Source organism: Ovis aries, chromosome 18, assembly GCF_016772045.2.
Source record: "Ovis aries strain OAR_USU_Benz2616 breed Rambouillet chromosome 18, ARS-UI_Ramb_v3.0, whole genome shotgun sequence".
Classification (NCBI taxonomy): Eukaryota; Metazoa; Chordata; class Mammalia; order Artiodactyla; family Bovidae; genus Ovis; species Ovis aries.
This window is the reverse complement of record NC_056071.1, coordinates 65147429-65174932: the sequence shown is the minus strand read 5'-3', so window position 1 is coordinate 65174932 and position 27504 is coordinate 65147429. Positions and strand designations below refer to the sequence as shown.

The 27504-nt window shown below is 49.6% G+C and overlaps 1 protein-coding gene across 5 annotated transcripts in view; it reads right to left on the bottom strand.

Moving 5' to 3' along the window:
• Nucleotides 1-27504, bottom strand: part of TRAF3 (TNF receptor associated factor 3) — a 118145-nt gene that overhangs the window by 64116 nt on the left and 26525 nt on the right. Inside the window, exon 1 of one of the 5 annotated variants that reach the window (XM_060401943.1) lies at nucleotides 1861-27356. The exons of the other annotated variants lie outside the window; for them this stretch is intronic. The gene's annotated coding sequence lies outside the window, so the exon portion shown is untranslated. Of the gene's footprint in view, nucleotides 1-1860; nucleotides 27357-27504 lie in introns of those variants that run through there. 5 annotated transcript variants of the gene reach the window in all.

Genomic DNA, 27504 nt, shown 5'->3' with positions numbered 1-27504 from the left:
TTTCTGGGGCATCCTGAAATTCGGCGCCTGAGGCCAGTGCCTCACTCTCCTCAGCCCTCTTGCTGTGTCCGACTCTTTCCGACCCCATGGACTGCAGCCCACCAGGCTCCTCTGTCCATGGGATTCTTCAGGCAAGAATGTTGGAGCAGGCTGCTACGCCCTCCTCCAGGGGGTCTTCCCGATCCAGGGACGAAACCAGCATCTCTCACATCGCCAAAATGGCCAAGTGGGCTCTTTACTTCTTAGCGCCACCGGGGAAGCCCCCAGCCCAATCCTGGTGGGCAGTAAACCCGGTGTCTGTTATTTCATCAAAGGGAATGGACGACTCCAGGAACAAGTCTCTTGCCAAGCAGCATCATACTAATGTGTGACGACTACAAGGGTTTCAATGTTTTCTCAGAAACAGAAAATGCTGCAATGTGAAGAGCCATTCTGCTCTAATTACTTCTGTCTGCAACTGCAGTCTTCTGTGAACAGTTCCCATACGTATCCATGTTGTAGACAGGAACACAGTGTGAGAATATAAACACTTATCATTAAATAATATATATGCACACAGACAACGGGACTATGAAACAATACCATAATTATGTAACAGCTGGTCAACACATCTGCATTATGACGCATAACAAGAACCACCATCCACAGCCAAGTGCCACCGAGTCAATGCACTGACTGGGGAAAGTTGGGGAATGTATTAATTGCAGGAGTTGCAGGAGTCCAGGCTCTGAACACACGAATTCAACTCAAAGCAAATCAACCAGCGAAGTCCCTGTCCCAGTGCGGCAGGAGCACCGTCTTCGGAAGCCAGCCAGCTCATCTCCCAAGCATCCCCAGCTCCCGCTCCTCTATGGCGAATGGAACAGTAAAGCACTGGGCAAACTGAAGACACCCATCCACGCGCCAAGCAGAGGACTGCTACACAGAGTCCAGTTTCTGCATATGATCCATTTAGTTTTCTAAGGCACAGGTGCAGAAACATGCCTGCAAGTGTGACGACCAAAATGAGCATTTTTCTTTTCAAAAGATTTGTCTGGAGTAGTTGCTTTACAACGCGGTGTTAGTTTCTGCCGCACAGAAGAGTGACCCAGCCAGACCCTCTCCTTTATGCACATCCACCCTCTTCGCTGCGGATCTCCTTTCCTCTCAGGCCGCCACAGAGCACCGAGAGCTCCCTGCGCTACCCAGCGGGTTCTCGCCAGCTGCCTGTTAGTCTCTCAGGCGTAGCATCAGTGTGTGCGCATCAGCGCTCGTCTCCCGGTCCCTGCCATCCCTTCCCCCTTGGTATCCATTCGTCTGTTCTCTACATCTGTGTCTCTATTTCTGCTTGGTAAGTAAGATTGTTTATACTGGCTTTTTCAGATTCCACATGTATGTGTGAATAAATGACATCTGGTTTTTTCTTTCTGACTTACGTCACTCTGGATGACAATGACTGTCTCTGGGTCCATCTGTGCCTCTATAAATGACCCAATTTTGTTCTTTTTTACAGCCGAGAAATATTCCATTGTGTATTGTGTGTACACACACACACACACACACACACACACACACACACACAAACACATCTTCTTTATCTGCCCCTCTGTTGATGGACATTTAGGGTGCGTCCATATCCTGGTTATTGTAGACAGTGCTGCAGGGAATATTAAGGCTCCTGTGTCTTTCTGAACTATGATTTGTTTTTCCTGGGTATATGTCCTCCCAAAGAGTTTCTTTTCTTCATTTAAAACACTATGCCAGCAATAACTATGGATCTAGAGATAATTACACTAAGTGAGGTAAGTCAGACAAAGACAAATATGTGGTATTACCTGTATGTGGAATCTAATCTCAAGAAAAAGATACAAATGAACTTACCTACAAACTAGAAGCAGACTTACAGATACTGAAAGCAAACTATGGTTCCCAAAGGGGTGACCTGGTGGGGAAGGACACACGAGGAGCTGAGGCCGGACGTGGGCAACGTGGCGGGGAAGGACACACGAGGAGCTGAGGCCGGACGTGGGCCCACCCGTCCATGTGACACAGGCAACCAGCAAGGACCTGCTGGACAGCACAGGGGACGCTACTCAGTCTTCTGCGATAATCTACACGGAAAAGGAAGAGATACGTGTACACGTATCGCTGAATCACTTTGCTGTACGCCTGAAACTAACACGACACTGAAAATCAACTCTACTCCTCCAATAAAATGAAGATATTTTTGAAAATATGATGGTGTTAAATTTGGTGAAGAAATAAAAAACTATGAAATGAAAGGTTTTAATGTCTGTGAATAAACAGTCTAGAACTCATGAAACTCAAACAAATGTAACAACTCAACACAATGCAAACTCAGGAAGACCGTGCTCTCCCCTGTGTCCTGACCTGGCCTGAGGCCAGTCGCCCCCCAGCGTGCTCGCCCTCAAGCCTGGCTGGCCCAGCTCCATGCACCACGAGGGGGGCTCACCGCGCCCCCACCCGCCGTGCCCCCTCTCTTGCACCCTCTACTGTCCTGGCAGATACTTCATCCTCAAGACTATATTCAAGGGCCTTGAAATCTAGTTTTCACACTAATTCTCAGTTTTTCACTAATTTTAGGTCTGGGACCATGATCCCTGTAGTCTCCCGCAGGTGCCAGGCACACAGGGCAAGCCCTTGATTTCCGTGGAACGAGACTCCTTTTAATGAAGGTGGACTAGACCCGCATCTTTCTGCCATCCTTCCCTTCCCAGGGAGAGTGGCCCTTGGCACACCCTGGTCTGTACCACGAGGACGCCAGTCGCACCTGACGGCGGGCCTCCTGAAGACACAGCCATGCCTCCTGCACGCTTGCATCCTCAGCACTTGCAATGCGCCCACCACACTGGAAACACTCAATACATATTGCAGCTTGTATTTTAATAGTTATTATTAACTCAGCCTTGCAGCTTTTCGTTTACTCCTCACAACTCTACAAATACCTTTTGCCTTCCCACCTCCGTTATGGAGATGAGGACACAGAAACAAAGATTCAGCAACTTCGCAACATCACCCATGAGCAAGTGAGGGGCGCCATCTGCCCCCGGGACCTCTCTTCTTCACCTGCGTGTCTGTCATCGGATAGTGGCTGACTCAGGTTGTTGTGGGAATCCACACAGATTTATGCCGGAAAATCGGATTTGCTATTTGCACACTCAAATTATCTGTAAAAGGTAATACAGTCCAAATTCCTCCTTGGTCTATTGAGGAACTAAAAGAATGACATTTAGCAACCTGTCCAAAGTTCAGAGTCACCAGGACTAAAGCCTGGTATCAAGGACCAGTGCGCCCTCTGTGCGAGCTTGCCACGATGGCTCTGCAAGACGTAAAACACACACCTCAAAATTCCCAAGACGCCAGCAATCCATGATGGAAACATTTGCTCTTTCTAAAACCAAGCATCGTTTCTCACTGTTTAGAATGTCAGCACTGACATCCCTGGGTTTCTTTATCCCCTTACGATGAACACATCGCACTCACGACCAGATGGACTTAAAAAGCACCTTTAGCTGAGCCAAGCAAAGCTAGTTCTGACTTCAAGAATCTTTATCACTAGCGGAGACCTTGGCTAGGCTAAAGCAAACTTTCTCACATCATTTAAATAACTGTTTGCTTAGTTTCTAGCTACTTCAATATGAGAACTGAATGGAATTACTTTGCTTACTTTTGAAAACCATTATCCGAATAGATCTGAACAAGGACGAGGACAGGAGCTAAGAGTAAATGACTGCCCCATCGCACTGGGTAGCAGGGTTAGTTAAAGCTGCCCTTGGTGAAACAAGCCATGGTTTGGAACTAAGAGGCAACGGTGAGTTTGGTTTTGTTTCTGACATTGTCATAAGTTTCTCTGAAGTCTTCTTACTCCCCTGAAATGGTGAATGAACACCCATTACCACTCCATACTCACTTTAGTCTTAAAATATACACCTGAAATATTTTTATACAGTTATGTTGAAATTTATATCAATATTTAGTGTGGTATTTTTGTGATCACTTTGAATTTAATATTCTTCACGCTACATAAAGCCTCTAGAATAAACATACTTCCTAATCAAATCTGACCCCTGTTGCTAAGATTGCTAGACTCCCCAGTGCAAAGTTTCCAAAGTGGCATCTGCCTGTTCACATCATTTTAACTTAGAACTATACAAAAATGTGAAACCTTGTCAAGTCACCCTGAAATTTTCACCTAATCGGTCTTTCAAATAAACTCCATTCTGCAATGTTGGCTTTTGCTTAATAGAGTTATGATTCACTGCAGTTTACTCAGTGAATTTAAACAGAGGTTTATTATGCAACATCAAATCTCTTCGGTTTTCCCCTAAATTAATCAATATTTTGAACACAAAATACTCTGTAAACACTTTTTATAAGAATAAAATGCTTATATTAATAAAATTTTCCATCAGAATGTGAAAATAAATCTTTATTTGCAGGTTAGAGCAGTGCTGCTCAGCTATGCCAGGACAGATGGGACCCGGCAAGCCAAGCGCGCCCTGACGAAGGGCAGGGAGCAAACATGTCCACACCGGGGGCCCAGAGCGCCAGCTCCGTGCCCTGCACCCAGCCCCCGAGTCCCAGGTGGTGCAGGGCAGGCGGGGCAAAAGCGAGGCCTGTGTGACTGACCCCAGCGGCCATTCTCACAGGTGCCTGATAGATATTCTTGAATGACTTGTCCCTTCCCACCATCTGGCATCTGTCATGAGAAAAATGAAAGAGAATTTCCTATAAAGTATCAAAAGCACCAGACCAGGTTTTACTAATTTCTCAAAAACGACCTCATCCTCCTAAAGAATCTTTATCACTGAACTGGAAGGATCCCTCCACCTCTGTCCCCCTACAATCCACTGGTCCACTTACAAGAAGAACTTGAGGGAGAGCAAAGGAGGGAAGAACCCACACAGAGTCATCTATTCTTAGTAGTTTCCACATCCTTGGAGGAGGAAGAAAATAGAACTATTCAATGACTTGAAAAAATAGGAAGCTAGTAATGGAAAAAAGATTTCTTGGCTGAATCAGAAAACACTTGAAAACCTCCAAGACAGCTCCACAAAGGCAAGATGGGTACAGATCACAACCACCTCCCCGGAGAAGAACTCTGGGACCCAGTCTCCCCGGGAATTCCGGAGCATCTAAGTGCCCAGGGTTGGGCAGGCTCAGCGCGAGGAGGAGGGGGCAAGCAGCAGAGGGCCCGCTTTCCAGAGCTGCCCGCCCGGGGGGAGTGGACGTGAGCAACGGGAAAACTGCCCAAGGGAGGCACGCCTCATCCAAAGGAGCAGAAGAAATCAACGATTTCTGAAATTCTCAAAGGGGCTCATGCTGAACATCAACTCAGTTTCTGGTTTTATAGGGGAAAAAAAAAATCCCATGATAATCCTAGGGCATCAAACATTTTGCTATACTTCTGTTTGATTTTAATGAGTGTGTGCATGTATATATAATGAGTATATATATATATTTATACATATAGTAAGTGTATAACACATAAACATATACACTAACATATATTTAGCACAAGGATGTAAGTACATATACAAATATAATAATATACTATATTTATTAACAAACATTAGTGCTTGATAAAAACTAATAAATATTAACTGAAAGAGTGGGTTGCTGGCCAGAGGTTAGAAAATGTGTTCACTGAAAAGATACTTTTCGGGAATTCCCTGGCAGTCCAGTGGTCAGGACTCTGCGCTCTCACTCCTCAGGGCTCAGATTCAATCCCTGGTCAGAAACTAAGATCCCACAAGCCATGCTGCATGTCCAAAAAATAAAAGAAAGAAAGATTCTTTTCTTCTCACATTCTTTTCCAAGTGACAAACTAAAACCTCCAAAGTAACACTTTCATGCATTAAATAACATTTCAAAAGTATCTTTATTGAAGGTAATACAGGAGCTGTTTTTCAACAACTCATTAACAGAAGCCTTGTTCTAAATTAATATCATAAACAGAACTTTTAGTGGCACAAATCTCAACGTAGAAAACAAATCTGTTGTAACATGCCACACTACTCCTGGTGATGAATGACAAAATCGTCCAGCGCGATTCTCCAAGTCCAAGGCAGAACAAGTCCGTGGGTTTGGACTTGAAGTCCCAGGCCAAGATTCCAATACCCTGGGCAACAAGACCTATGGCTGGGGGTGGGGATGAAGGTCACCCCAGGAGGCGGGATGGGAGCCCAGAGGCCAGGGCTCAAACACACCCCTCTGCACCCTGGGGTGGGTTTCAGTGAAACAGACGGAATGAAATCCTTTCCTGAGGTTTTAACATTTCACAATCGATGTCTCAATCCCCCAGAGTATCAAAGGTGTGTGTTCAGGGCGCAGCAAACCCAAGCCCCATCCTGACTAGCTCTTTCTCTGTAAGCTGGGAGTTCAGGGACACAGTTAAGATGCAACAGTGGAGTCTCTCGGGAGACAGGAGTCACCTTGTTTCAGATGTCCTACTGCCGAGCACAGGCTACAGGGCAAGCGTGTGAAAGGGGTACTTGTGCTGAAAGGATCTGAAGACCCCTGCAAGATAATCCTAATTAATGAATTTGCGTGTGAAATGCCATTTTGTAACATAAAGGGAGCTTCCCATGTGGCTCAGAGGTAAAGAATCCGCCTGCCGATGCAGGAAAAGCAGCTTCAATCCCCGGGCTGGGAAGATTCCAGAGGTACGAACAGCCACCCACTCCAGTATTCTTGCCTGGGAAACCCCATGGGCAGAGGGGTCTGGTGGGCTACAGTCCATGGCGTCACCGAGTTGGATACGACTGAGCAACGGAACAGCAGCAGCAAACACACACACGCAGGCCTGAGACAGTTCATCATTTTTAATTGAGTGTATTTTTTTTTGACTTGCCAAGATACCTTCCTCCTTCAATTAAAGGAATTTTCATTCTTCCAAACCAAAGAACAACTGTAATGAGATGACACTGTGGGACCCACTGCAGGTTTATCGCAGGTGCCTGACACGCGAACCGTGATACTCACAACCAGGATGTGAACAGGGGAACAGTCCAAGAGTGCGCTGGCCTTCTTCCCTGGGGCTTCAGCTCGTCTAAACTCCCTGGGGAACTGAACACCTTGCAGTTTATTAAGGCATTTGCTTTAGAGGCCTGATTATTAGACTTTTTTTGACCATGCAGTAGCTGGAATCTTAAATCCGAGAGGAAGGATCAAACTCGCACCCCCCGCAGTGGAAGTGCAGTCTTACCCACTGGACCACCAGGAAGTCCTGGGGCCTGATTAATTAGACTCTTAGCTAAGGCATTTAGATTACATGATTCCATTAAAACAACAACAAAACCAGTGTCTCCCAAGATCTAAAAAGCAGAAATGTTCTCCGGCTGAAAGGTTACTTCTAAGGCTCCTGACGCAGTTCCCCTGACAGGTAATTTAACCTCACTTCAGTGACTGACCCCTGGTCCTGGAGGAAATCTCTGAAGTCCGCATGCTAACCTCCTCACTGTCCCAGGTTTCCGCACATTTTACCGCATGCCCACTAAGTGACGGGGTCTAGCCTGCCTTACTGCCTCCGTCGTCTTCGCCCACCACCCCCAAAGCCGACAGCCCTATCACTTTCCAGGGGCTCCGAAGCTATTCAGACACTGCTGAGCTCCTGCCGGGTCCTGAGCCAGAGCTCCAACCTGCCAGAGGTGGGGGCTGCCCTGCTGAGGGCTCTGGGCCGGGGCAGCAGCCGGGCGCTGAGAACCCACCGCCCCGACGGCCCCGCAGCCTGGGCAGGAGACGGGCAGCGCCAGCCCCACCTGTCTCAGGGCCAGGGACCCAGCAGGTGGCACAGACGGATCCTGCGGCTGGAACGCAGCCCTGCTCCTCGGTTCACTCACTGCCTCCAACGGCGGAGATGCCGGACTGGCCCACAAAGCCTAAAACATTTACCATAGCAAGTGTGCTGACCCCTGGCCTGGGATGTCAGCAGCCCTGCCCTCCGTGGGCTGTCCTGGCTTCCGCCCAGGTGGTCAGCTTCTGCATGTGCCCACAGCCCACAGCGGGGCATGAGCACGTGTGGTACTCATGGAGGAGGTAGGCGCAGGCGCAACTCGGTCTGAATCTGCCCCCGCCCAGCAAACGCCACGTTCCTTCTCTCTTGACAGGGACGCGTCCAGAGACGCCCTACCCTTGGGCAGCACGGTCTCTGTCCCTCCAGCACTTTCCTTACCGCCCTCTCCATGAAAACCCAGTTTCAGGCACCCTCTTACCACAGACCCAGTGTGAATCCCTGCACATAACAGATGCTCAAAGGGTTGCAGCCAAGCCCAGTTCAATTTGCCAGGTTAGCGTCTCCACCCTTCCACGTGAATTCACACATTGACAAACCAGGTGGAGCTCGTGGCAAAGAATCCGCTGCCAATGCAGGAGCCGCAGGAGACACGGGTTCCAGCCCTAGGTTGGGAAGAGCCCTGGGGGTAAGAAATGGCAACCCACTCCAGTAGTTTTGCCCAGGAAATTCCACGGGCACAGGAGCTTGGCAGGCTACGGTCCACGGGGCCGCATAGAGCTGGACAGGACTGAGCAACTGAGCATGCACACATCTCAATAAGCATGTCCTGAGAACCTACTAGGTCCCAGACGCACAGCACCACAGCTCAACACAGTGTACGGGAATTCTAATCTTCCGCTTGTATGTGTCTGCTGAATAAACTAGGCTAAGAGTCTGATGATCATTTTGAGGTGATAAAATTGTGCTGGATGAACAACTGGGAATGTACAGAAAACTACTGAACTGTGCGCTAGAAGAGGGGAGAGCTTACATTATGCAAATTATCTCCCAAAAGCTGTTATTAAAATTTTTATAGCTAATTATTTTTTAAAAAAAAACAGTAACTTCTTAATTTTTCTACATGTAGCATGTAATAAAATGCCATATCTAATATTGGTGAATGGAAACACTAAGGACTGCAGTAACTAGGCTTCGTAATGTTGTTCAGTTGCACGGACTGCAGCCCACCAGGCTCCTCTGTCCTCTGCTATCTCCTGGCGTTTGCTCAAAGTCCTGTCCAGTGAGTCGGTGATGTTATCTAATCATCTCATCCTCTGCTGTCCCCACCACCTTCTCCTCCTGCCCTCAATCATTCTCAGCACCAGGGTCTTTTCCAATTAGCTGGCTCTTCGCATCTTGTGGCCAAAGTATTAGAGCTTCAGCATCAGTTCTTCCAATGGATATTTGGGGTTGATTTCCTTTAGGATTGACTAGTTTGATTTCGTTGCTGTCCAAGGGACTCTCAAGAATCTTCTCCAGCACCACAGTTTAAAAGCATCAGTTCTTCAGGCTCAGCCTTCTTTATGGTCCAACTCTCACATCCATACATGACTACTGGAAAAACTATAGCTTTGACTTTATGGATCTTTGTCAGCAGAGTGATGTCTCTGCTTTTTAAGACGCTATCTAGGTTTGTCACAGCTTTCCTTCCAAGGAGCAAATGCCTTTTAATTTCATGGCTGCAGTCACCTTCCACAGTGATTTTAGAGCCCAAGAAAAGAAAATCTGTCAATGCTTCCACTTTTTCCCTTTCTATTTGCCATGAAGTGACGGGATCAGATGCCATGATCTTAGTTTTTGAATGCTGAGTTTTAAGCCAGCCTTTTCACTCTTCTCTTTCACCTTCATCAAGAAGTTATTTAGTTTCTCTTTACTTTCTGTCATTACAGTGGTTATCATCTGCATATCTGAGGTTGATATTTCTCCCAGCAATCCTGATTCCAGCTTGGGATTCATTCAGCCTAGTGTTTCTCATGATGTACTCTGCATATAAAATAAATAAGCAGGGTGACAATATCCGGCACTGCCATACTCCTCTCCCAATTTTGAGACAGTCTGTTGTTCCACATCTGGTTCAAACTGTTGCTTCTTGATCCACATACAGTTTTCTCAGGAGGCAAGTTAAGGTGGTCTGGTATTTCCACCTCTTTAAGAATTTTCCACAGGTTGTTGTGATCCACACAGTCAAAGGCTTTAGCATAGTCAATGAAGCAGAAGTAGATATTTTTTTGGAATTCCCTTGCTGTCTCTATAATCCAACGGATGTTGACTATTTGATTTCTGGTTCCTTTGCCTTTCCTAAATCCAGCTTGAACATCTGGAAGTTCCAGCTTCATGTACTGCTGAAGACTAGCTTGAACGATTTTGAACATGACCTTATTTATAGGTGAAATGAGCGCAATTGTGCAGTAGTTTGAACATTCTTTGGCATTGTCCTTTGGGACTGGAATGAAAACTGACCTTTTTCAGTCCTGTGGCCACAGCTGAGTTTTCCAAATTTGCTGGCATATTGAGTACAGCACTTCAACAGCATCATCTTTTAGGATTTGAAAAGGCAGAACTGGAATTCCACTACCTCCACTGGCTTTGTTGTAAAGCTTCCTAAGGACCACCTGACTTGGCACCTAGGATGTCTGGCTCTGGGTGAGTGATCAGACCATCCTGGTTATCCAGGTCATTAAGACCTTTTTTCGTTCAGTTCTTCTGTGTATTCTTGCCATCTGTTCTTAATATCTTCGGCCTCTGTAGGTCCATACCATTTCTGTCCTTTATTCTGCCCATCCTTGCATGAAGTATTTCCTTGATATCTGCAATTTTCTTGAAGAGATCTCTAGTCTCTCCAATTCTATTGTTTTCCTCGATTACTTTGCATTGTTCACTTAAGACTTTCTTATCTCTCCTTGCTATTTTCTGGAACTCTGCATTCAGTTGGGAATATCTTTTTTTCCTTTGCCTCTCGCTTTTCTTTCCTCAGCTATTTGTAAAGCTTCCTCGAACTATCGCTTTGCCTTGTTGCATGTCTTTTTCTTGGGGACGGTTTTGGTCACCACCCCCTGTACAATGTTACAAACCTCCATCCATAGTTCTTCAGGCATTCTGTCTATTAGATCTAATCCCTTGAATCTATTCATCACCTCCACTGCATAACCGTAAGGGATTTGATAAACCACCCCAAACAGAGCGGCCTAAACCTCCACTTGTCTCAGCCTCTGTGGGCTGCGGATCTGGACTGGGCACAGCTCTGCTCCACGGTGTCTGGGGTCTTGGCTGAGAAGCGAGAAGAGTAGAATGCAGAGTCACCTGCCAGGATGTGTCTCGCCTGCTGGGAGGCTGCTGACTGAGGCCTCAGAATGGCTTTCCCCACAGCAAGTGTCCCCCAAAGAGAAGCCAGGTGAAAACTGCTCCGTGTCTTTAAGACCTAGCTTGGAAGGCACGCAGCATCACTCCTGCCATGCCAGCGGGGGAGGTGGGTCACACACCCGGCCCCAGGTCACAGAGAAGGAGCAGAGACTCGTCTCCTGGCCAAAGCCCCATAGTGAGGCCGTCTGCAGGACGGGAGGCACCACTGAGGAAAACACGGTCTGTAAGACAATCTCAATCTTCCAGAAGACCAGCAAATTAAAAGTCTGGGTTGGGGGACTCCCCTGGCGGTCCACTGGTTAAGACTCTGAGCTTCTAGTGCAGGGGGCGTACCTTTGATCCCTGGTCCGGGAACTAAGACCTCACATGCCAGGTGAGGTGACCAAAATCTTTTTTTAAAAAACTCTGGGTTAGCCAGCATTTAACATGGGATGATGTGTCAGTCGCTCAGTCGTGTCCGACTCTTCCCGACCCCGCGGACTGTAGCCCACCAGGCTCCTCTGTCCACAGGATTCTCCAGGCAAGAATACAGGAGTGGGTTGCCATTCCCTTCTCCAGGGGATCTTCCCGACCCAGGGATCAAACCCAGGTCACCTGCCTGCAGTGCAGGCAGGTTCTTTACCATCTGAGCCACCAGGACCCTATCAAGTTGTACTTCACACCTCGTGAGCTGAACCTCTTATTACCTGTAACAAGGTGTGACTCTGAGGCTGCACCCAATATGGCTAGGCTATTCTGCCCCAGTGAGCACAGCGCTGTGACCTTCAGTCAACAGGTGATGATCCAGCTTCACCCCCGTGACCACTGGGCAGTGAGCTCCTCTGGAAAACACCTCAGACAGGCCCAAGTGCCACTGTGGAGGCAGAATTCATTTGGGCCCACAGGCCGCATGCCCCACGCACTAATCCCTCAGGATGGCACGTGGCCTGGGGGCAGAGCTGTGCCCTCCTCCACCCCACCCCTGGAGTCTCCAACACATTGTGCTCAGTGAGTGGTGGAGGAGAGAAGGAGGGGAAGGCAGGAATACTCACAACTGTAAACTGGAGAGCGCTACTTCAGTCCCTACGGTAGGGATAAAAAAGGAAAGCGGAAAACAGCGGCCTGAGAGCACACCTCTACTGTCAGGAAAGGACCCTCAGGAGGAGGCCGAGCAGGCCTCTGGTCCCCGAGCTGGCTGTGACCTGCTCGGGGACCCTGACCAAGCAGCCTAACTCGTCTGGGCCTCGGTCTCCTCCCGGTGAGATAAAGGACTGTCAGGTGGCAACTCCTAACCAGGGCCTGCAGGTGGGGCACACCCAGCGCCACGAGCCTGGAGGCCGAGCCTTCTTCAGGATTAAAGTTTAAACTATATGGTCCGAACGTCTGTGAACAGCGAGAAGGAGGGCGAAGTGTCCTCTGGGAACCTGAGGCTTCTCTCAGGAGCCGTCCTTGCCCCGGGGCTACCTCAGACCTCAGCCCCCCGGGCAGCACTGTCTAGACTCTTTTCACAAAATAAAAGCAAACAGGTATTTCAGTCCCATGCAGTCAAGACATCAGTACAGTTTCAATGCACAGGGGAACTGATCTGCAAACAACCAGACTGCACACATTTCCAACGAAGACAGACACTAGGCCTTTCTTATTATTTTCACAAGTTCGGAATTTTGAACGTGGGTCTTTCTAACCGGGGCCTCCCTCTCCAAAACCAACCTCTCAGACCTCCTGGAAGCAGAAGCAGACAGGGCCGCCTCCCTGGAGCCGGGAGCTCCCGGAGCCCCGCGGTGTCGCTGGAGAGCTCCTCAGGTGCACGGAGCTCGGCAGGCCTGCACCAGCACACGGGGCGGCGACCACGCTGGGGGCCTTCAGGACGGCCAGCCCACGCTAGGCTGCCCGCCGGCAAGCCAAGGGCCAGGACACTGCACACACACGCACACAAATTCACGCGCACACACGCGCACGCACACACACACACAGGCAAGTCAAAAAACCACCTCTCAACCAGAGTCTGTCGCCAGGAACCGAGAGACTGAGGCGGATGTCAGCAGAGGAAGACGGGAGCTGGAGGGACAGCTCTGGTAACAGAGAGGGGGGCGCGTGGCTCTGGGGAGGCTGAATTCATTTACACTCATCGTGAATGCAGGCTCTCGGCTGGAACATCTCACTTAAAATGCCAGAAGGTTCAGAACCCATTCATAAGCTTTCTGGAATGCATGCAGTCACCATGGCAACGCTGACATTATATTTCTTGGCGCTGCACATATAAATTACCACCCATAATGCATTTAATACAGTTTGGGGCCACCAATTCAAAGCAAAATAAATCTGAGTTCTGACTCTCAGCCTGCCTCTTAGATAAACAAAGAGGAACAGCTGGAGGGAGATCCAGCTGGCCCTGGGATGGGACGGGGCTGCACACACAGGGATGCTCAACTGAAGGCCGACGAGCACCGAGGACACCAGACCTCACCGTCCGGCACCAGACTCTGCGATTCTGAAAACCAAAACATTCCACACCAGATTCACGGAACTGTCGCCCCCTAAGTTAAAGATACAGCACATTACATCCATAGCTACATCCCTGAAATTCGACTGTGGCTGTTAGCAACGCAAAGAAAAGGCAGATCTCTTTAAAGAACATCTTTTATGATTCATTTCAAGCGCATCTGTCAACACAAATAAGGTGGCTGTTCAAACGTCCAAACTGTCCTTAATAAAAAACCAAAGTTTTTCTCTCTCAGGTTAGAAGACATCTCCTCAGTCATAATTCTTTGCCTTCGTCGGGGATATTGATAAATATTTAAAATACATGTCATGCATGGTTTACAAAGTCCCTTACCTTCTCATAATCCACCGTGAGCACAGAGAAGGAGACAGAATCGCCGTGCACAGACTGCAAAGGCATCTTCAGCCTCGCGTTCCCCGGCAGCCCACTGCATCAGTAACTTCACGGAGCTGCTGCAGGACAGGCCTGTGCTGGCCACAGTGCCCACAAAACCCACTGACCAGCCTCACCACTGACCGGCTACGTCCAGGGGGGCATCGCCTTCTCAGTCTCCTCCTTCAGACTGCAGGCCGCGGGCCGCGGCTGTGGAGGGGGGCAGGAGACCTCCCCGCCAGTTGCTGCCATATTAACAGGCACTTTGGTAGCCGCTGCATTGCAGTCTTTCTGAAGCAAGCCACCAAGCTCAGAAGCAGGAGCGCCGGAGAGAGGCTCCCCAGCACAGGAAGCTGCCTTCTGAATCACAAAGATTTTCTAAAGATCTTTTAAAAGACAAATGTTGCAGAAACCTGGGGTGGGGAGAGAGGAGAGCATTTCTAGATTTCCAACCTGCTTCCTGCAGGCTGGCGAGTTCGTGGCTTTCACTGGAGGGCGGCTCTGACCATGTGCTGTGCTGGGTGGAAATGCGGAGAGGAATGAAACGCGCTTGATGACATACCGTCTTCACTGCTCAAGTGCCCCGGTGAGAACCCTGCACCTCTGCTGCCTCCCGCCAGCCCCGGGGCCCAAGGGGAGCCCCCAGCGGCCAGAGGACTCAGGCCAGGAGATCCGGGAGCTTTGGGCGCCCGGGTGGCAGCAATCACCCTGAGCGCCCAGCTACCGCCTCCGACAGTGCGCCTGAAATCCTGAACCGCAGCCACACAGCCAGCCTCAGGAAAGACACCGGGAACAGCAGCAGCGCGCCTGCTAAGGGACCTTTGCCTTTCGTCGCCTCATTCGGCCCACCCCGTGAGCCGCACCCACGTGCTGCCTGTGAATGGCCGTGAACGAGGCCGAGCTCACCGTGCCGCTGGCGAGGGCAGGCTGGGGGTGGCAGCACAGGACAGGTCATCCTGGGCATGAGGACTGGGGCATGGGAGGGCGGCCGGCTCAGTGAGGAAGAACACCTCACAGGAGCTGATGGACGGGCACCCCCGGGAAAAAGGGGAGATGAGGGCGGCAGCCCTCAAAATGGTGCAGTGTCCGCAGCACACATTTGCGATCCCCTGCAAGAGTGGTTTCTGCCCTGGAGCCCACGGGACCCTCAGCGCCACCGCCACTGCCTCACAGACACCCAGGCACCCAGTCCCTGAAGCACACGGTTGCCCTGAGCACCTGGCCACCAAGTGCAGGGGCCAGAGCCTGAACTGAGCAGGGGGCCCTGCGCCAGGCTCCCCACGCCACCACCTTTTGGAGACGCCAGCTGCCTGCCCCGGCTCCGGTGCTCCCCACCGAGCCCCACCCTGAAACCGGGGCCCAAAGGGCAAGTGAGGGGTCCCTCCTCCAGGGACATGAAGTGGCCCACGGCTGCCTGCAGACGTCCACTTTTCTCCCGGGTGGGGGGTCCTGCTCCGCCTTCCCCTGTCCACCTGGCTCCCCTCATGCCTCCAGCTCCGGAATCTCCTCCAGGAAGCCCTCACCACTCCAGCCCCTTCCCACCACAAGCAGCAAGCAGCAAGGCCCTTCCTCTGGGCTCCCATCTGCCCTGGAAGTGACCACGCCATGAGGAAATGAGGCTGAGTGCCCGCAGAGCCCAGCATCACTGGTGCACAGGGGCGGGGGCAAAGGGCAGACCCCCGGCCCCACACCGGAAGGCACCCCCCATGTCACCTCCACCTGAGGCCCAGAGGATGTCAGCCATCGCCCAGGTGGGAGCCCCAGCATCACCCCACCACTCACACGGGCCCCCAGCCCAGGTCCAAGGGCTCCGCCTGGGGAAGAGGGTGCTTCCAGGGGCTTCACGCCGCGAAGCAGGAGGGAGCATGTTGATGGAAACATCACAGCCTTCCCACCCCGTCTCTCCCCAGGGAGGTGTGGTGTGAATAAATGAATATCCTGGATCAAACCAGGTCACCTCGAGTCAGCTCCTGACTGCCTGGATAACTCACAGCACGAGGTGGCTGATCAGAAGGGAAGGCAGAGAGGCGGCGTGGGGACACCATGCTTTACAGACACTCACTGGAGTGGTTTAATGGACCCAGAGGAACTTCCATCAAACGTCTCCAGGCACAGTTAGAAGCTCCCCACAGACTCTCCCCTAGATGCTGCCTTTCAGATCCGGGATCAAGGCTGCTGTCTGCAGCTGCACTGCTGTCTGGCCACTAGAGCCCAGTGCTCTGGCCCAAGCGGGTTCTCCCAGGAGGGTCTGGAGGAGCAGCCAGGGGTCTCACCTCAAGACTCTGTGCCTCCTGGAACAAGCAATACCTCAGGACGGGCCAGGGAAGCTGCCTGGGGCTGAGACCCGGCCCCCAGGTCCAGCACCGAGAGCACTTTCAGGGCAGTGCCCTGGGGGAGACGGCGTCCCCAGGGAGATGGGGGAGGAGGGGGAGCAGGCTACAGGACCACACAGGACCGCCGGCCAGGTTCACTGCCTGAACACTGAGGGTGGCAAGTCAGGCCCCCCGCCTGCCCAGCTTCCTGCTGTCTCCACCGTCCGCTGAGCAGGCAGCCAGGCTCCGACATGAGGAGTCAGGTGCTTGCATGACTAGGGGCCGGGCAGAGCTGCCTGCTGTCTGCCCTGGACCTGGCACGAACCTCCTGGGGCGGGCACACAGCCCGCAACCTCTCAGCCTGGAGCTGGGGCAGGGCAGAAAGGGTGCCCCGTCTCCCTCTGACACGGTCCCCCAGTCAACCGCTCGCTCTTTATGAATCTGGAATTTCCTGCCGACAGAAAAGGAGTAAGGCTTATTCTATGAACCTGAGTGTTGATTCGATTCACTGCTATAACACACGTGAAAAGTTGCTGAAAGCATAGGCTTCTCAAAACGTAGACACAACTGTTACAAAATAAAGCCCGCATCCACAAAGCGCGCGATCACTTCTCCAAGCTTGACTCAGTTCAGACACATGATGAGAGACCTGAAGGGCTCTCCCCACTCACTGAAATGACCACACGGAACCTGCTTCTTTACTAAAGAGCAGTGATGAAATTCACAACCAACTCAGGCAATCAGCTAATGCTGTTAATGCATATTTACATGAGCTCCACACAAATTATGGAAACGTCCCTACAAATCTCATCTGGACACTTACCAAAATGCCCAAGAGGATCACGACTATCTTAAGGTGTTTATTACTTCAAAACAGACAACCCAGTTACCAAAGTTAACCTCAAAAGAGCCAAAGGAGTGAGCGTACGCTGCCTGAAGGGGACATACACAGACAAACCACTCACTCAGTCACCCCGTGCAGCTGGGGCCAGGGAACAAAGGGGTGTCCCTCAAGAAAAGCGGGGGGAAGAACCCAGGAAAAATACAAAATACAGGTAAGGGTTAGTTGGCTTAGAAGCGGAACAGACTTAATTAGCTGCAGAAAAATCTACAGGGACACTCACTTGATGAGTGTCAAATGTGATGTGATCTCAGGAAAGAAGGGGCTTCAAACATGAAACAGGAGCCACCAGGTCACCAACAAAAGGCAGAGAGGCCCCAGTTACAAGCAGCAAAGCTGCTTTACACATTTAAATGGGAACCTGGACAGTATGTCAAAGAAGCATCCCCAGCCAATGCCAACACCTCCAGGTCTGCACCCGAGACACGAGGACGTCCGCCTCACGAACACCCGCAAGTGACTATCCCGAGGCACGCTGTTCACAACAGCCAGAAAGGCGACGTGGCACAAAGGTACCAGCAGGCTGAATGAACACTGCCTCAGACACACAGCGCGTCCACACGGAGGCGTATGATTCAGCCACAAAAAGGAGCAGTGCCGACGTAGACCGCCATGCGGGCGAATCCTGAACACACGATGCTACGTGAAAGAAGCCAGACACAAGAGGCCACGTGCTGTGTGACTGAGGGCATACGAAATGTCCACGACGGGCTACGGCCGCACAGCTCGGTGGACACACTAAACCCCACTCAACTGGACGCTGGGAGCGGGCGAACCGCACGGTGTGGCTACACAGTCCAGCGCACGGCCACGTGTCTGGCCATTAGCCTCCCTCACTGAGGCTCAGCGCACCATCTAAAAGAAACCAAACAGGGAACACGCTATGAGTCTTCATTCTGCCCCCCCAAAACGCATTATTCTGGGGGTGCCCCTTCCAAATAGTAGTAAATAAGCTTCTCACTGTTTAGAACAAATCACAACTGTTTTTGGTAACTCCTTCTCCCCCACATCTCAGAGTTCAACAGTTTTGTAACAAGTAAATTGATCTGAGCTTTAATGTAAAATAGAAATCACACCTACATGCAAATGTAGCACTTTTGAACACAACGGAGGATGCTCATTAGGGAAACTAGGCACCCACCACCATCACCAAAAAGTGCTCATTAGTTTTTTCTGCTATGAAATAAATATGAGCACTGGGGTTTTTAACATCCAGAAATATTTGTAAGACGCCAAGTCAATACAGGCAAAGAAAACACTCGCACTAACTGAGCATGAAACTCACGAAAACAAAAACAAGCTTCTGCAGAAAACAACAGATTGATAGAAAGACTATTTCCTCCACACCCAGCAAACAGCTCCCACTCACTCCCGGTGCTGTGTGTCCATCTCAACGCCCTCAACAACCCAACCAACGGAAGGCAATGTGCCATCTGAGCAGTTCTGTCATTGGCTGAAGCCGTCATTACAATAATATGTGTTTCTGTTTTCCGCAGGAAGAGAATCATGTCTACTCACAATTCACAATGAGTCAACCAGTGTGTAAAATATTTTACATAATGGGAAAATTTATCGTGACCCAAAAGTTCAGCGTGTTCTCATTAAGTTACCAGAAATTACAGATGTGAAGATTCTTCTGTCAACTTAACCAAAACCAAGAAAAGAAACTTACTCAGATACACACACGTTTTCGGTTTGGTAGAGCTGATTTTTTTTTTTTTTAACGCCACTGTATGCATTTCAAATTACTCAGATTGGTAAATCCATACTTTAAGTACTGAATAAAGAAAATCTGCATGCTGACAACGCAGGTAGCTTGGAACTGGTTTTGACGCTGCGTCACTTGCTACCTGAACAGCTAAGCAACGCCAAAACCTGGCAGAGGAGGCTTCAGGTTTTGTAAACACCCCTATGGTGAGGTGGTTTTTCCAGAATTATGATACCATCTCATGAGTGAATTAACGGAGCCTTCCCAGTGGGCCTCACTGCGAATGAAAACGCCTGTGGAAAATCTTATACGCAGTGTCGCAGACAGTTAACATTTTCTCACACGGTCCGGTCACTGTGGTGTGTCCGTGTTTTTTTTTTTAACAATCCCAGGAGGAAAAAACACATAAGCAATTAAAACACACACAACTTTTCTATTATGACCTTTTACAAAGCCCTCAGTCTTCTATGACGCTCTAAAGGCTGCCCTGGGAAACTGATCCGTTTATACAAGCAATACAGATGCAAGCACTGCAAACTACACAATCTACCCACACGCACACCCTGAGAAACCAAGTACTTCCAGGTCTATAAGCATAAAGCCTCTGCAGCAAACACAGCATCACCAGATATTTTTATGTTACAGGCTAGTCCCCCCAAAAGGGTAATTACAAAACACGAGGAGGAGTCTCTTTAAAACGCTGTTAAGTAAATTACTTGCAAATACTGACCACAAAACTCTGGGTAATGCCAACATTAATCACTCATAAAACCCCAGAATGTGTCTCGAAACAAGATTTTACAGTACAAACTCTGTTCTTAACTATCTTAAAATACATCGCAGAAGACCGCTCTGACAAGTCTTTTTGAAAACTACAATGTCTCTTATGACATCTAAAAGACTGAAAGTGTGTTTCTGATTCAGTGACATGGCTCATTACACCTTAAGTTCAGTGCCTTGGACAAAAATGATTCTAAATCTTTGGGAAGGCTAATCTTTAATACACATGTTCAGATGAGAGTTAATACAATCTACATAATTTATCAAAGACCACAGGAAACTGTCAGAAATAACACAAAGTGACATCTACTTCAGGAATAAACTTTTGGACCCCGTATCCGTTTCAAATGCCTGAAATACACATTTTGAGGCATATTTCAGTCTTGACTCTTCATTTTCTAACAACAAAGGGCAGCCTTTCCTGCAGCCTGGCAATTAAACATTTTTTTCAAAATGCACACACCATACCAAAAAGCAGGTAAAGTTTTTTAAAGAGTTCCATTTACGTCAAAAACGCATCTTAAAAACAGTAAAGCAGAGCTATATTCATATTTTAAAAGTCAGAAAACACCTATTAAATCCACTCAATGTTGAAAAGTCAAAGCCATGGTTTTTCAGTGAGAATGTGAGAGCTGAACCGTCAAGAAGGCTGAGTGCTAAAGAACTGGCGCTTTCAAACTGTGGTGCGGGAGAAGACTCTTGAGAGTCCCCTGGACAGCAAGGAGATCAAAACCAAGCCATCCTAAAGGAAATCAACACTGAATATTCATTGGAAGGACTGATGCTGAAGCTCTAATACTTTGGCTACCTGATGCAAAGAGCTGACTCACTGGAAAAGACCCTGATGCTGGCAAAGACTGAAGGCAGGAGAAGAGGACCACAGAGGTTGGGACAGCATCACCGACTCAATGGATATGAGCTTGAGCAAACTCCAGGAGACAGTGAAGGAAAGGGGAGTCTGGCGTGATACAGTCCACAGGATTGCCGAGAGTTGGACGTAACTGAACAACAACAAATGCTGAAAACTCTTGGCTCAAGAGGGCACAGAATGAGGGCACAGACAGGCCAGCCTGGCGGAGGGCCTTCCCATTCTCCTTCCGGCCCCAAGCTTAACTCGCAGCCATGGAGGACACAGAGGTGAAAGGGTCTGAAATAGAAGACCCCCCCAACACTGTGCAGCACCCGAGCCCCCGGCCAGGCTGCTGGGGGACCCAGGATGACGCAGAACAGCCCATGTCTACAGCCTGGCACCAACATGCCCTGCACCGCATCCAGTGCCCTGCAGCCAGCTCCCTGGGGACACGCTTCTCCAAGCAAAGGAGGCCGGTGGGGACAGCAAACCCTGTGACCACCAGAGGTGCCCTCCTCAGGGTGCTCCTCCCAGCATATCACAGGAGGGCTGCGGCAGCCTCCCTTCTTTCCAGCACCAATGCCTAACAAGCAGACATGCACCCAAACTGGCCCACAATCTCTTATCTGAGTCCCGAAATCCCAGCAGCTCTGAAAACATGTTTATAACACACCTTGGCACGGCGTCCGCCCCACTCACCCGGACGGGTCACACCTGCTGCAAAGCTCTTACTGCCTGATGACAAGGTACTAGGACCTCCTACAGCGTGTGGTCTATTCACACATTCCATCCTAAAACCTCGAAAGTTCCAAAGCCCCAAACACCTTGGCCCCCAAGCCGTGAGGGGTCATTGAAGCTCTGGCTGCACAGTGACCCGAGCGCCCGTGGATGGCCAGGAGACGGCAGCAATCTGGACTCAAAGTCTGGGTTCACACATACGTTTGGTTCTTGTGTGCACTTTCTGGGCACACGCGTGGCAGACCCCTTAGCAGAGGCTGGACACACCAGCTGAACACGAGGCTGCAGTCCCTGCCTTCGTGGAGCTCAGAGCCCCACGGGGAGACCAGGGAGGAAAGAGCGAGTCACACCTGGCAAACAGACACCAGTTGCGGTCAGGAGAGCGCCACCGCAGTGGAGACCCTGCAGAGGCACCTCGAGAGGCCGGGCAGGCCCTGCTCTGGAGCTCAAGAGGGCGACGGAAGAAGGAGCAGGTCCCCAGGAGGTCGGGAGAACTGGGAAGCAAGGGCCCTGTGACCCAGTCATGCACATGAACGTCCCGTTACAGATCAAGCTCCAAGCCCCGGCCATCTCATCTGTCAACACAAAGCGTGAAGAGAAGGCCCCACAGGCTCCCGTCCCATCCCATGAAGTCAACCCGACTGTTCACAGCACTTTCTGCCGAGGAGGCGGCAGAACTGAAATGGCGGGAAAGGGAAAGTTTTAGTCGCTCAGTCGTGTCCGACTCTTTGCGACTCCCATGAACCGTAGCCCACCAGGCTCCTCTGTCCGTGGAATTCTCCAGGCAAGAATACTGGAGTGGGTTGCCGTGCCCTTCTCCAGAGGACCTTCCGACCCAGGAACTGAACCCGTCTCTACTGCATTGCAGGCAGATTCTTAACCGTCTGAGCCACCATGGCGGGAGGGGATTTAATTATACTAAAACAGTATAGGAAGGAAAGAAAGCAGGCCACGCGATTAAGTCCCTTAAAAGGCTGGCTGGAAAAAAAAAAAAAAAAAAGGCTGGCTGATGCCTGCCCTCAGCTCCCTCAAACCACTCTGCCAGAATTAAAAGCCGCGCAGTGCCGTTGTTAACCGTTTCGCAGAAACAGGAAAAAGGTTCACTAAAACGCCTCCGATGGGCGTGGCGCCGCAGGGCCGCTCTCCTCCCCGTCCTCACCTGGGGGGGCGGAGCCCAGGGCGGCGCTCCGACCGACGCCCCGCGGCTTCCCCCACGCACAGCGAAGCGCCTGCCAAGCAACCATTAAGACGCACAGACAGGGAGATTTGGAGCAGCTGCAAAAGCTCTATTAAGCATAACAAAATGGGTAAGTGGATCTCAAACTCTTTAAGGTTAAATACTCACTTGGGTGAGATTTAACAACACAACAATAGAATACCATAATGAAGTGGCTTCTCAAACTTTTCCACCAAAATACACCCCAAGGCACCGGAGAGAGAACCCCGAGGGTAAGCATTTTGAAGTGAAGTTTGAGGTTTCATATTAAAAATTCATGCAAATTTTACATCTAACCCCACAGCAACTCCTAGCATCCCCTTCCCCTCCTCATCACTCTTAGCTTTAGGAAACACTGGCAATCTGAACTTTCCTCATCCTTCCCCAGGGGAATGGAAGGCCTGCTAGGCTACTCGCCTTCTCTCTGGAGCCCGTCAAGAAGCCCACCCTCCACGCTGATCCTGGCCCCCAGCCCCTGCGTCTCAGGCTCTCTCCCGGACCACTCCCACCAGCATGGGGCCCGCAGCGATGGGGTGGAAGAGGCTGTCTAGCCCCAGCTCCCCACCTCCTTCATGCTGTTCACTCACAGCAAACTTTTCAAGGAGCTGTCAATACACAGTCAATACACCCCATCCTCCCTTAAAATCCTGCACCTGCCACCCTACGGCAGCTGACTGACACCATTTGGGTAGAAGTCCTCAAAGACCTCCAGGTTCCCAAGTCCAGTGGGCGGCTCTCACTCAACCTGCCTGATGTCCAGTAGCTTTCCTGACTCCAGTCCCACCTCCTGTGTGACTTCCAGGCTGGTCCATCTCGTTACCAACTCAGCATCTCCATGTGAGCCCCCTGCCCTCGGACCCACCTCCAGCAATCCCTGGCTCAGGAAAAAGGCCCCACACAAGTGCTCAGTCATAAAAACTGGTCCTGCCTCACACGCCCCACACCAGGTACACCAGTAAAGACGGTCAGCTCCATCCAAGTATATTCCCAATCCGACTACACTTCTCCCCAAGCTCCAGCCCCACTGGCCTCCTTGCTGTTTCTAAGACACACATATTCCCACTGCAAGGTCTTTGAACTTTGACCCCTCTACTTAAAACTGTTCCTCTCCCAGATCTTCACATGACTCCCTTCCCTGCTTCTGTTTTGGTCCCTATGTAACCGTGACCTGCTCAGAACGGCTTCCCGGATGCCCCTGCCACACGCCGGCCTACATAAGCCTGCTTCTCCATCCTCTTCGGTCGCTCTTCACCAGCCCGATACAGCTACTGGATGGCTGACTGTCCCTTTCCCCCATTAGAAGACCAGCTTCGAGGGGGCTAGAACCTAGACTCATTCACCACTGTGTCCCCAACTCTTGGAACAGAAGCCAGCTCAAAGCGAAGGTGCTCAGCCAGTGTTCACTGAATCTGTCTGCAGTCTTATTTTGAAAGATTATTTTTTGTTCATGTGAAACATCACTCACTCACTCAACACCTTAACACAAGAGTTTGCATGCCCCTGATTTGGCAGTTCAGCAAACACACTTCCAAAGTCCTCCTTATGAATTCAGACCTAGCTACATGATCAACTATCACAACACTGTATAAAGCAGAGAAAACCGGAAATAGCCTAAGTGTTCAAACAACCAAGAACTGAAACAAGAAAGCTGACACAACCATGTAATCATGCATCCCATCGAATAGGCTGCCCTTCTAGTTAAAATCGGTTCCGTCTAACCTAGAGAAGAGAACCACGCGCTCTTAAATCTACTAGTAGCTACACTGGAAAGGTTAAAAAGGTCAACTTCAGTAATATATATTATCTAACCCAATATAAAACGTGTTGTTTCAGTAAGTACTGAATATAAACAATTATTAATGAGCTCTTCTGTGGGTTTCCCCCACACTCTCTCTTTCCAGGCCACACTTCCAGCACACCTCAGTCTGGACTGGCCACATTTCACCTGCTCACCGTGGCTCAGGGCTGCTGTGTCGGCCCAAGTTTAGACTAGGAAAAAGGAAGATGCTCGGGATTTAATAAGTGACACAGAGAAAGTGACATGTTGCAGAAATTGATGCTAAAATGCATGAGGGAATGCAGGGGACTCAGAACAGACAAAAGAATCTTGAAAAATAAGAACAAATTTGGAGGATTCATTATTCCCAATTTTAACACTTACTATGAAGCAAGTAATCAAGACAGTATTGGCATAAGGACAGACATAAAGATCTACAGCAAAGAATTTAGAGTCCAGAAATAAGCCTTTGCATCTGTGGTCAATTAATTTTGACAGGGGTACCAAAACCATTTGAGGGGGGAAAGAACAGTTTTTACAACTAACAGACAAGTGGATGTCCAGCTGCAAAAGAATGAAGCTAGACCCCTACCTCACACCAAACACAAAAATTAACTCAAAATGGATCACAGGCTAAAGGTAAGAGCTAAAACTCTGAGAAGAAAACAGGAATAGATCTTTCTGATCTTGGATTAGGCAATGATTTGCTTAATCATAACCAAAAGCACGAGCAACCAAAGAAAAAAAACCAATAAACTAGATGTCATCAAGGTTAAAAAACACCTGTGCATCAAAGGACACCATCAAGAAAGTGAGAAGGAAGACACCTTACAGAATGGAGAAAACAAGTTATAAACCACGTATCTGATACAGGAATTGTACTCCGATTACGTAAAGGACTCTTATACTCAAGGACAAAAAAGACAACCCAACTTTAGAAATGGACAAAGAATATGAATAGACATTTTCCCAAGGAAGTTATCTAATCGGTCACTAAACACACATAAGGATTTAACATAACTAGTCATTAGACAGGTGCAAACCAAAACCAAAATGAGCTATCATTTCACGCCCACTAGAATGTATAGAATAAAAACGACAGACAGTAACAGTGTCTGGTGAAGAGGCGCAGAAAGCGGGGCTTGCGTACACTCCTGACGGGAATGGAAACTGTCCCAGCTGCTTGGAAACCAGCCTTGCAGTCTTTCAGAATGTTACACACAGAGTTACTGTGTGATCCAGCTTTGTTTACAACAGATACAAAAACTTAGGTTCTCACAAAAACTTTTATAGGATTTTTCATAGCAGCATTATTTATTATTATAAAAATAATAATTCTCCCCTAAAGAGGAAACAACCCAATGTCCATCAACATGATGAATGTATAAACAAATGTGGTCTATCCATAAAATGGAATATTATTTGCCTACAAATATTAATTACTGTTACACGCTACAACATGGATGAACCTTGGAAAAACTACACTCCGTGAACAACACCAGGCGCAAAGGACCACATGCCACTAAGTCGCTTCAGTCGTGTCCGACTCTGTGCGACCCCATAGACGGCAGCCCACCAGGCTCCCCCGTCCCTGGGATTCTCCAGGCAAGAACACTGGAGTGGTTGCCATTTCCTTCTCCAATGCATGAAAGTAAAAAGCAAAAGTGAAGTCGCTCAGTCGTGTCCAACTCTTCGCGACCCCATGGATGGCAGCCCACCAGGCTCCTTCGTCCACGGGATTTTCCAGGCAAGAATACCGGAGTGGGGTGCCATTGCCTTCTCCGAAAAGACCACATACTACATATCAAAATATTAACAGTGGGGAGGTGATAGGAAATATTTGCTTTTTCTAAGTATTCTACCATAACTACACTGGCTTTTTTCTTGAAACAAACAAAACACACACACACCCGCACACACTCACACCACTCTTTCAAGCATTAAAGTCCTGGTACGGGGGCAGTGTGGCTCTTGGAGCTCAGCAAAAGAGTGAAAGCAGAGGCTGGCCGTGCGGATGAACCCCTTCTGAAGTCCACAGGGATCCGTGTGTGTGCACTGTGAGCTCCAGCGGGGCTCATCTCCCAGACAAGGGGTCCTAACAGGGCACACTGAGCCACACAGCCCCACCAAGGGGATGGCTGCGTCCCAAGACTGCGGCAGGTCTCGGGGACGTGGTGCAGAGGGGGCTCCGATGGACAAGCCTCGGGGGGTGGGTTGGGGCCTTGCTCTCCCAGGACTCGCTGTCAGGACTCCTCAGGGATGACCCTAGTGCAAACAAGACCTTTCTGAAGAGTTTGGTTCAAAAAAGCAACATTTACTTGGCTGGAATACAAAGTCAGCCCATCTGAGCAACTTTGGATGACGCCGAGAATCCAGATGTTAGAAGGAAGGCCTTCACCAGCTTCATACTCATACAGAGACCAGGGTTCTGATTGCTGCAAAAAACAGTCCACATGCCAATGGTCCCCCATCAGTGAGGGCTCAGAATCAGTCAGGAGCGCCCTTCCTTTGCTCAGAAGAGAAGACAGTCCGTCCCGGGGAATCCAGAATGTCTGTCCTCCTCAGGGCTCCCCTTCTACTTTTCACCTCTCAGAGAATACACGCCTGGGTGGACTGACGGAGCGCACAAAACTGAAATCCTCATACAGAGGTTTAATGGTGGAAATACAATGATGGACTTCAGCAAGGATTCTTCCACCTTTCTAGAGACTCATTCAAGTTCCTCAGTCGTCGTGGTCGCTGAGACCTCGCTGATGTCTGCTGCTGACCAGGAAACAAAAACAAGCGTGAAAAGCACATCGACCAAGCTCCAGTAGGAACGCGGGACCCAAGAGCACACTGAGCACCATCGAGTCAGAGGCCTATTTAGCAGTACAATCACTTCTGAGGAACTCTTTTACAGTTTGAGAGCATGACTCAGAGGGGGAAAAAAGGACTATTATTTCAATGTCTCACAATTAAGTCTAATCATGACATCAACATTCTACTCAGGAGCTTCTGGGGGCTCACGGGTGACTTCGGTGTCGAGTTCAAGCTTGCTGGTATTTAGCTGTGCCCGCCTTAGTCCCCACGCCCAGGCTCTGCCCCACTCTGCATGATTCCGGGCACCTGTGCTCCCCACCCCGGCTTCTCTCTCCCCTTTGGCCCTCCTGCAGCACCCCGCCCCTGCCACCTTAAAAAGCAAAATGTTATTTATCCTATAAAACGCCTGCTCAAATTTTAGTCTTTGTAAAG